This window comes from Thunnus thynnus, unplaced genomic scaffold, assembly GCF_963924715.1.
Source record: "Thunnus thynnus unplaced genomic scaffold, fThuThy2.1 SCAFFOLD_65, whole genome shotgun sequence".
In the NCBI taxonomy this organism is placed as follows: Eukaryota; Metazoa; Chordata; class Actinopteri; order Scombriformes; family Scombridae; genus Thunnus; species Thunnus thynnus.
Genome location: NW_027095960.1, coordinates 7,501 through 15,000, shown reverse-complemented (window position 1 = coordinate 15,000; position 7,500 = coordinate 7,501). Strand labels below are relative to the sequence as shown.

Below are 7,500 nucleotides of genomic sequence, written 5' to 3'. Positions count from 1 at the left end.
GCATGGGCCTTTTAGGGATGTCGCTCGTCAGACGCGCCTTCAACGCCCAGGCGGCAGCTGCGCTGAGAGCGTTCCGATCCGTCGGAGAAATACCAGAGAGTGGGACTCCCGCGCACAGTTCTGCAAAGACACGGAGGAAAACCAGAGAGGATCCCTACGTTAAACACGGCAGGAGCTTGTGGAGAAAAGTGAAAAAGCTTACAGCACCTGGTATTCCCAGGCGGTCTCCCATCCAAGTACTAACCAGGCCCGACCCTGCTTAGCTTCCGAGATCAGACGAGATCGGGCGTGTTCAGGGTGGTATGGCCGTAAGCTGTTCAAGGTACCACGCATGGGCCTTTTAGGGATGTCGCTCGTCAGACGCGCCTTCAACGCCCAGGCGGCAGCTGCGCTGAGAGCGTTCCGATCCGTTCCTCCGTCGGAGAAATACCAGAGAGTGGGACTCCCGCGCACAGTTCTGCAAAGACACGGAGGAAAACCAGAGAGGATCCCTACGTTAAACACGGCAGGAGCTTGTGGAGAAAAGTGAAAAAGCTTACAGCACCTGGTATTCCCAGGCGGTCTCCCATCCAAGTACTAACTAGGCCCGACCCTGCTTAGCTTCCAGGATCAGACGAGATCGGGCGTGTTCAGGGTGGTATGGCCGTAAGCTGTCCAAGGTACCACGCATGGGCCTTTTAGGGATGTCGCTCGTCAGACGCGCCTTCAACGCCCAGGCGGCAGCTGCGCTGAGAGCGTTCCGATCTGTCGGAGAAATACCAGAGAGTGGGACTCCCGCGCACAGTTCTGCAAAGACACGGAGGAAAACCAGAGAGGATCCCTACGTTAAACACGGCAGGAGCTTGTGGAGAAAAGTGAAAAAGCTTACAGCACCTGGTATTCCCAGGCGGTCTCCCATCCAAGTACTAACCAGGCCCGACCCTGCTTAGCTTCCGAGATCAGACGAGATCGGGCGTGTTCAGGGTGGTATGGCCGTAAGCTGTCCAAGGTACCACGCATGGGCCTTTTAGGGATGTCGCTCGTCAGACGCGCCTTCAACGCCCAGGCGGCAGCTGCGCTGAGAGCGTTCCGATCCGTTCCTCCGTCGGAGAAATACCAGAGAGTGGGACTCCCGCGCACAGTTCTGCAAAGACACGGAGGAAAACCAGAGAGGATCCCTACGTTAAACACGGCAGGAGCTTGTGGAGAAAAGTGAAAAAGCTTACAGCACCTGGTATTCCCAGGCGGTCTCCCATCCAAGTACTAACTAGGCCCGACCCTGCTTAGCTTCCAGGATCAGACGAGATCGGGCGTGTTCAGGGTGGTATGGCCGTAAGCTGTCCAAGGTACCACGCATGGGCCTTTTAGGGATGTCGCTCGTCAGTCGGCCTTCAACGCCCAGGCGGCAGCTGCGCTGAGAGCGTTCCGATCCGTCGGAGAAATACCAGAGAGTGGGACTCCCGCGCGCAGTTCTGCAAAGACACGGAGGAAAACCAGAGAGGATCCCTACGTTAAACATGGCAGGAGCTTGTGGAGAAAAGTGAAAAAGCTTACAGCACCTGGTATTCCCAGGCGGTCTCCCATCCAAGTACTAACAAGGCCCGACCCTGCTTAGCTTCCGAGATCAGACTAGATCGGGCGTGTTCAGGGTGGTTTGGCCGTAAGCTGTCCAAGGTACCACGCATGGGCCTTTTAGGGATGTCGCTCGTCAGACGCGCCTTCAACGACCAGGCGGCAGCTGCGCTGAGAGCGTTCCGATCCGTTCCTCCGTCGGAGAAATACCAGAGAGTGGGACTCCCGCGCACAGTTCTGCAAAGACACGGAGGAAAACCAGAGAGGATCCCTACGTTAAACACGGCAGGAGCTTGTGGAGAAAAGTGAAAAAGCTTACAGCACCTGGTATTCCCAGGCGGTCTCCCATCCAAGTACTAACCAGGCCTGACCCTGCTTAGCTTCCGAGATCAGACGAGATCGGGCGTGTTCAGGGTGGTATGGCCGTAAGCTGTCCAAGGTACCACGCATGGGCCTTTTAGGGATGTCGCTCGTCAGACGCGCCTTCAACGCCCAGGCGGCAGCTGCGCTGAGAGCGTTCCGATCCGTCGGAGAAATAACAGAGAGTGGGACTCCCGCGCACAGTTCGGCAAAGACACGGAGGAAAACCAGAGAGGATCCCTACGTTAAACACGGCAGGAGCTTGTGGAGAAAAGTGAAAAAGCTTACAGCACCTGGTATTCCCAGGCGGTCTCCCATCCAAGTACTAACCAGGCCCGACCCTGCTTAGCTTCCGAGATCAGACGAGATCGGGCGTGTTCAGGGTGGTATGGCCGTAAGCTGTCCAAGGTACCACGCATGGGCCTTTTAGGGATGTCGCTCGTCAGACGCGCCTTCAACGCCCAGGCGGCAGCTGCGCTGAGAGCGTTCCGATCCGTTCCTCCGTCGGAGAAATACCAGAGAGTGGGACTCCCGCGCACAGTTCTGCAAAGACACGGAGGAAAACCAGAGAGGATCCCTACGTTAAACACGGCAGGAGCTTGTGGAGAAAAGTGAAAAAGCTTACAGCACCTGGTATTCCCAGGCGGTCTCCCATCCAAGTACTAACCAGGCCTGACCCTGCTTAGCTTCCGAGATCAGACGAGATCGGGCGTGTTCAGGGTGGTATGGCCGTAAGCTGTCCAAGGTACCACGCATGGGCCTTTTAGGGATGTCGCTCGTCAGACGCGCCTTCAACGCCCAGGCGGCAGCTGCGCTGAGAGCGTTCCGATCCGTCGGAGAAATAACAGAGAGTGGGACTCCCGCGCACAGTTCTGCAAAGACACGGAGGAAAACCAGAGAGGATCCCTACGTTAAACACGGCAGGAGCTTGTGGAGAAAAGTGAAAAAGCTTACAGCACCTGGTATTCCCAGGCGGTCTCCCATCCAAGTACTAACTAGGCCCGACCCTGCTTAGCTTCCGAGATCAGATGAGATCGGGCGTCTTCAGGGTGGTATGGCCGTAAGCTGTCCAAGGTACCACGCATGGGCCTTTTAGGGATGTCGCTCGTCAGACGCGCCTTCAACGCCCAGGCGGCAGCTGTGCTGAGAGCGTTCCGATCTGTCGGAGAAATACCAGAGAGTGGGACTCCCGCGCACAGTTCTGCAAAGACACGGAGGAAAACCAGAGAGGATCCCTACGTTAAACACGGCAGGAGCTTGTGGAGAAAAGTGAAAAAGCTTACAGCACCTGGTATTCCCAGGCGGTCTCCCATCCAAGTACTAACTAGGCCCGACCCTGCTTAGCTTCCAGGATCAGACGAGATCGGGCGTGTTCAGGGTGGTATGGCCGTAAGCTGTCCAAGGTACCACGCATGGGCCTTTTAGGGATGTCGCTCGTCAGTCGGCCTTCAACGCCCAGGCGGCAGCTGCGCTGAGAGCGTTCCGATCCGTCGGAGAAATACCAGAGAGTGGGACTCCCGCGCGCAGTTCTGCAAAGACACGGAGGAAAACCAGAGAGGATCCCTACGTTAAACATGGCAGGAGCTTGTGGAGAAAAGTGAAAAAGCTTACAGCACCTGGTATTCCCAGGCGGTCTCCCATCCAAGTACTAACAAGGCCCGACCCTGCTTAGCTTCCGAGATCAGACTAGATCGGGCGTGTTCAGGGTGGTTTGGCCGTAAGCTGTCCAAGGTACCACGCATGGGCCTTTTAGGGATGTCGCTCGTCAGACGCGCCTTCAACGACCAGGCGGCAGCTGCGCTGAGAGCGTTCCGATCCGTTCCTCCGTCGGAGAAATACCAGAGAGTGGGACTCCCGCGCACAGTTCTGCAAAGACACGGAGGAAAACCAGAGAGGATCCCTACGTTAAACACGGCAGGAGCTTGTGGAGAAAAGTGAAAAAGCTTACAGCACCTGGTATTCCCAGGCGGTCTCCCATCCAAGTACTAACCAGGCCTGACCCTGCTTAGCTTCCGAGATCAGACGAGATCGGGCGTGTTCAGGGTGGTATGGCCGTAAGCTGTCCAAGGTACCACGCATGGGCCTTTTAGGGATGTCGCTCGTCAGACGCGCCTTCAACGCCCAGGCGGCAGCTGCGCTGAGAGCGTTCCGATCCGTCGGAGAAATAACAGAGAGTGGGACTCCCGCGCACAGTTCTGCAAAGACACGGAGGAAAACCAGAGAGGATCCCTACGTTAAACACGGCAGGAGCTTGTGGAGAAAAGTGAAAAAGCTTACAGCACCTGGTATTCCCAGGCGGTCTCCCATCCAAGTACTAACCAGGCCCGACCCTGCTTAGCTTCCGAGATCAGACGAGATCGGGCGTGTTCAGGGTGGTATGGCCGTAAGCTGTCCAAGGTACCACGCATGGGCCTTTTAGGGATGTCGCTCGTCAGACGCGCCTTCAACGCCCAGGCGGCAGCTGCGCTGAGAGCGTTCCGATCCGTTCCTCCGTCGGAGAAATACCAGAGAGTGGGACTCCCGCGCACAGTTCTGCAAAGACACGGAGGAAAACCAGAGAGGATCCCTACGTTAAACACGGCAGGAGCTTGTGGAGAAAAGTGAAAAAGCTTACAGCACCTGGTATTCCCAGGCGGTCTCCCATCCAAGTACTAACAAGGCCCGACCCTGCTTAGCTTCCGAGATCAGACTAGATCGGGCGTGTTCAGGGTGGTTTGGCCGTAAGCTGTCCAAGGTACCACGCATGGGCCTTTTAGGGATGTCGCTCGTCAGACGCGCCTTCAACGACCAGGCGGCAGCTGCGCTGAGAGCGTTCCGATCCGTTCCTCCGTCGGAGAAATACCAGAGAGTGGGACTCCCGCGCACAGTTCTGCAAAGACACGGAGGAAAACCAGAGAGGATCCCTACGTTAAACACGGCAGGAGCTTGTGGAGAAAAGTGAAAAAGCTTACAGCACCTGGTATTCCCAGGCGGTCTCCCATCCAAGTACTAACCAGGCCTGACCCTGCTTAGCTTCCGAGATCAGACGAGATCGGGCGTGTTCAGGGTGGTATGGCCGTAAGCTGTCCAAGGTACCACGCATGGGCCTTTTAGGGATGTCGCTCGTCAGACGCGCCTTCAACGCCCAGGCGGCAGCTGCGCTGAGAGCGTTCCGATCCGTCGGAGAAATAACAGAGAGTGGGACTCCCGCGCACAGTTCTGCAAAGACACGGAGGAAAACCAGAGAGGATCCCTACGTTAAACACGGCAGGAGCTTGTGGAGAAAAGTGAAAAAGCTTACAGCACCTGGTATTCCCAGGCGGTCTCCCATCCAAGTACTAACCAGGCCCGACCCTGCTTAGCTTCCGAGATCAGACGAGATCGGGCGTGTTCAGGGTGGTATGGCCGTAAGCTGTCCAAGGTACCACGCATGGGCCTTTTAGGGATGTCGCTCGTCAGACGCGCCTTCAACGCCCAGGCGGCAGCTGCGCTGAGAGCGTTCCGATCCGTTCCTCCGTCGGAGAAATACCAGAGAGTGGGACTCCCGCGCACAGTTCTGCAAAGACACGGAGGAAAACCAGAGAGGATCCCTACGTTAAACACGGCAGGAGCTTGTGGAGAAAAGTGAAAAAGCTTACAGCACCTGGTATTCCCAGGCGGTCTCCCATCCAAGTACTAACCAGGCCTGACCCTGCTTAGCTTCCGAGATCAGACGAGATCGGGCGTGTTCAGGGTGGTATGGCCGTAAGCTGTCCAAGGTACCACGCATGGGCCTTTTAGGGATGTCGCTCGTCAGACGCGCCTTCAACGCCCAGGCGGCAGCTGCGCTGAGAGCGTTCCGATCCGTCGGAGAAATAACAGAGAGTGGGACTCCCGCGCACAGTTCTGCAAAGACACGGAGGAAAACCAGAGAGGATCCCTACGTTAAACACGGCAGGAGCTTGTGGAGAAAAGTGAAAAAGCTTACAGCACCTGGTATTCCCAGGCGGTCTCCCATCCAAGTACTAACTAGGCCCGACCCTGCTTAGCTTCCGAGATCAGATGAGATCGGGCGTCTTCAGGGTGGTATGGCCGTAAGCTGTCCAAGGTACCACGCATGGGCCTTTTAGGGATGTCGCTCGTCAGACGCGCCTTCAACGCCCAGGCGGCAGCTGTGCTGAGAGCGTTCCGATCTGTCGGAGAAATACCAGAGAGTGGGACTCCCGCGCACAGTTCTGCAAAGACACGGAGGAAAACCAGAGAGGATCCCTACGTTAAACACGGCAGGAGCTTGTGGAGAAAAGTGAAAAAGCTTACAGCACCTGGTATTCCCAGGCGGTCTCCCATCCAAGTACTAACTAGGCCCGACCCTGCTTAGCTTCCAGGATCAGACGAGATCGGGCGTGTTCAGGGTGGTATGGCCGTAAGCTGTCCAAGGTACCACGCATGGGCCTTTTAGGGATGTCGCTCGTCAGTCGGCCTTCAACGCCCAGGCGGCAGCTGCGCTGAGAGCGTTCCGATCCGTCGGAGAAATACCAGAGAGTGGGACTCCCGCGCGCAGTTCTGCAAAGACACGGAGGAAAACCAGAGAGGATCCCTACGTTAAACATGGCAGGAGCTTGTGGAGAAAAGTGAAAAAGCTTACAGCACCTGGTATTCCCAGGCGGTCTCCCATCCAAGTACTAACAAGGCCCGACCCTGCTTAGCTTCCGAGATCAGACTAGATCGGGCGTGTTCAGGGTGGTTTGGCCGTAAGCTGTCCAAGGTACCACGCATGGGCCTTTTAGGGATGTCGCTCGTCAGACGCGCCTTCAACGACCAGGCGGCAGCTGCGCTGAGAGCGTTCCGATCCGTTCCTCCGTCGGAGAAATACCAGAGAGTGGGACTCCCGCGCACAGTTCTGCAAAGACACGGAGGAAAACCAGAGAGGATCCCTACGTTAAACACGGCAGGAGCTTGTGGAGAAAAGTGAAAAAGCTTACAGCACCTGGTATTCCCAGGCGGTCTCCCATCCAAGTACTAACCAGGCCTGACCCTGCTTAGCTTCCGAGATCAGACGAGATCGGGCGTGTTCAGGGTGGTATGGCCGTAAGCTGTCCAAGGTACCACGCATGGGCCTTTTAGGGATGTCGCTCGTCAGACGCGCCTTCAACGCCCAGGCGGCAGCTGCGCTGAGAGCGTTCCGATCCGTCGGAGAAATAACAGAGAGTGGGACTCCCGCGCACAGTTCTGCAAAGACACGGAGGAAAACCAGAGAGGATCCCTACGTTAAACACGGCAGGAGCTTGTGGAGAAAAGTGAAAAAGCTTACAGCACCTGGTATTCCCAGGCGGTCTCCCATCCAAGTACTAACCAGGCCCGACCCTGCTTAGCTTCCGAGATCAGACGAGATCGGGCGTGTTCAGGGTGGTATGGCCGTAAGCTGTCCAAGGTACCACGCATGGGCCTTTTAGGGATGTCGCTCGTCAGACGCGCCTTCAACGCCCAGGCGGCAGCTGCGCTGAGAGCGTTCCGATCCGTTCCTCCGTCGGAGAAATACCAGAGAGTGGGACTCCCGCGCACAGTTCTGCAAAGACACGGAGGAAAACCAGAGAGGATCCCTACGTTAAACACGGCAGGAGCTTGTGGAGA

The 7,500-nt window shown here is 56.7% G+C and overlaps 22 non-coding genes across 22 annotated transcripts; all 22 read right to left on the bottom strand.

Moving 5' to 3' along the window:
* Positions 1–195: 195 nt before the first annotated feature.
* Positions 196–314, bottom strand: LOC137179392 (5S ribosomal RNA). Its single transcript, XR_010927773.1, has one exon. It is a non-coding gene; the product is annotated as a 5S ribosomal RNA (ribosomal RNA).
* A 218-nt stretch (positions 315–532) lies between these two features.
* Positions 533–651, bottom strand: LOC137179398 (5S ribosomal RNA). The gene has a single exon (XR_010927778.1). It is a non-coding gene; the product is annotated as a 5S ribosomal RNA (ribosomal RNA).
* Positions 652–861: 210 nt separating this feature from the next.
* On the bottom strand, positions 862–980 carry LOC137179379 (5S ribosomal RNA). The gene has a single exon (XR_010927761.1). It is a non-coding gene; the product is annotated as a 5S ribosomal RNA (ribosomal RNA).
* Positions 981–1,198: 218 nt separating this feature from the next.
* LOC137179396 (5S ribosomal RNA) lies at positions 1,199–1,317 on the bottom strand. Its single transcript, XR_010927777.1, has one exon. It is a non-coding gene; the product is annotated as a 5S ribosomal RNA (ribosomal RNA).
* A 209-nt stretch (positions 1,318–1,526) lies between these two features.
* Positions 1,527–1,645, bottom strand: LOC137179406 (5S ribosomal RNA). The gene has a single exon (XR_010927786.1). It is a non-coding gene; the product is annotated as a 5S ribosomal RNA (ribosomal RNA).
* A 218-nt stretch (positions 1,646–1,863) lies between these two features.
* On the bottom strand, positions 1,864–1,982 carry LOC137179364 (5S ribosomal RNA). The gene has a single exon (XR_010927747.1). It is a non-coding gene; the product is annotated as a 5S ribosomal RNA (ribosomal RNA).
* Positions 1,983–2,192: 210 nt separating this feature from the next.
* Positions 2,193–2,311, bottom strand: LOC137179368 (5S ribosomal RNA). Its single transcript, XR_010927750.1, has one exon. It is a non-coding gene; the product is annotated as a 5S ribosomal RNA (ribosomal RNA).
* A 218-nt stretch (positions 2,312–2,529) lies between these two features.
* On the bottom strand, positions 2,530–2,648 carry LOC137179363 (5S ribosomal RNA). The gene has a single exon (XR_010927746.1). It is a non-coding gene; the product is annotated as a 5S ribosomal RNA (ribosomal RNA).
* Positions 2,649–2,858: 210 nt separating this feature from the next.
* Positions 2,859–2,977, bottom strand: LOC137179351 (5S ribosomal RNA). The gene has a single exon (XR_010927734.1). It is a non-coding gene; the product is annotated as a 5S ribosomal RNA (ribosomal RNA).
* A 210-nt stretch (positions 2,978–3,187) lies between these two features.
* LOC137179395 (5S ribosomal RNA) lies at positions 3,188–3,306 on the bottom strand. The gene has a single exon (XR_010927776.1). It is a non-coding gene; the product is annotated as a 5S ribosomal RNA (ribosomal RNA).
* A 209-nt stretch (positions 3,307–3,515) lies between these two features.
* On the bottom strand, positions 3,516–3,634 carry LOC137179405 (5S ribosomal RNA). The gene has a single exon (XR_010927785.1). It is a non-coding gene; the product is annotated as a 5S ribosomal RNA (ribosomal RNA).
* A 218-nt stretch (positions 3,635–3,852) lies between these two features.
* On the bottom strand, positions 3,853–3,971 carry LOC137179362 (5S ribosomal RNA). Its single transcript, XR_010927745.1, has one exon. It is a non-coding gene; the product is annotated as a 5S ribosomal RNA (ribosomal RNA).
* A 210-nt stretch (positions 3,972–4,181) lies between these two features.
* Positions 4,182–4,300, bottom strand: LOC137179356 (5S ribosomal RNA). The gene has a single exon (XR_010927739.1). It is a non-coding gene; the product is annotated as a 5S ribosomal RNA (ribosomal RNA).
* A 218-nt stretch (positions 4,301–4,518) lies between these two features.
* Positions 4,519–4,637, bottom strand: LOC137179403 (5S ribosomal RNA). Its single transcript, XR_010927783.1, has one exon. It is a non-coding gene; the product is annotated as a 5S ribosomal RNA (ribosomal RNA).
* A 218-nt stretch (positions 4,638–4,855) lies between these two features.
* LOC137179361 (5S ribosomal RNA) lies at positions 4,856–4,974 on the bottom strand. Its single transcript, XR_010927744.1, has one exon. It is a non-coding gene; the product is annotated as a 5S ribosomal RNA (ribosomal RNA).
* A 210-nt stretch (positions 4,975–5,184) lies between these two features.
* On the bottom strand, positions 5,185–5,303 carry LOC137179345 (5S ribosomal RNA). The gene has a single exon (XR_010927728.1). It is a non-coding gene; the product is annotated as a 5S ribosomal RNA (ribosomal RNA).
* A 218-nt stretch (positions 5,304–5,521) lies between these two features.
* LOC137179360 (5S ribosomal RNA) lies at positions 5,522–5,640 on the bottom strand. Its single transcript, XR_010927743.1, has one exon. It is a non-coding gene; the product is annotated as a 5S ribosomal RNA (ribosomal RNA).
* Positions 5,641–5,850: 210 nt separating this feature from the next.
* Positions 5,851–5,969, bottom strand: LOC137179350 (5S ribosomal RNA). Its single transcript, XR_010927733.1, has one exon. It is a non-coding gene; the product is annotated as a 5S ribosomal RNA (ribosomal RNA).
* A 210-nt stretch (positions 5,970–6,179) lies between these two features.
* Positions 6,180–6,298, bottom strand: LOC137179394 (5S ribosomal RNA). The gene has a single exon (XR_010927775.1). It is a non-coding gene; the product is annotated as a 5S ribosomal RNA (ribosomal RNA).
* Positions 6,299–6,507: 209 nt separating this feature from the next.
* Positions 6,508–6,626, bottom strand: LOC137179402 (5S ribosomal RNA). Its single transcript, XR_010927782.1, has one exon. It is a non-coding gene; the product is annotated as a 5S ribosomal RNA (ribosomal RNA).
* Positions 6,627–6,844: 218 nt separating this feature from the next.
* On the bottom strand, positions 6,845–6,963 carry LOC137179359 (5S ribosomal RNA). The gene has a single exon (XR_010927742.1). It is a non-coding gene; the product is annotated as a 5S ribosomal RNA (ribosomal RNA).
* Positions 6,964–7,173: 210 nt separating this feature from the next.
* On the bottom strand, positions 7,174–7,292 carry LOC137179333 (5S ribosomal RNA). Its single transcript, XR_010927717.1, has one exon. It is a non-coding gene; the product is annotated as a 5S ribosomal RNA (ribosomal RNA).
* Between the last annotated feature and the right edge of the window lie 208 nt (positions 7,293–7,500).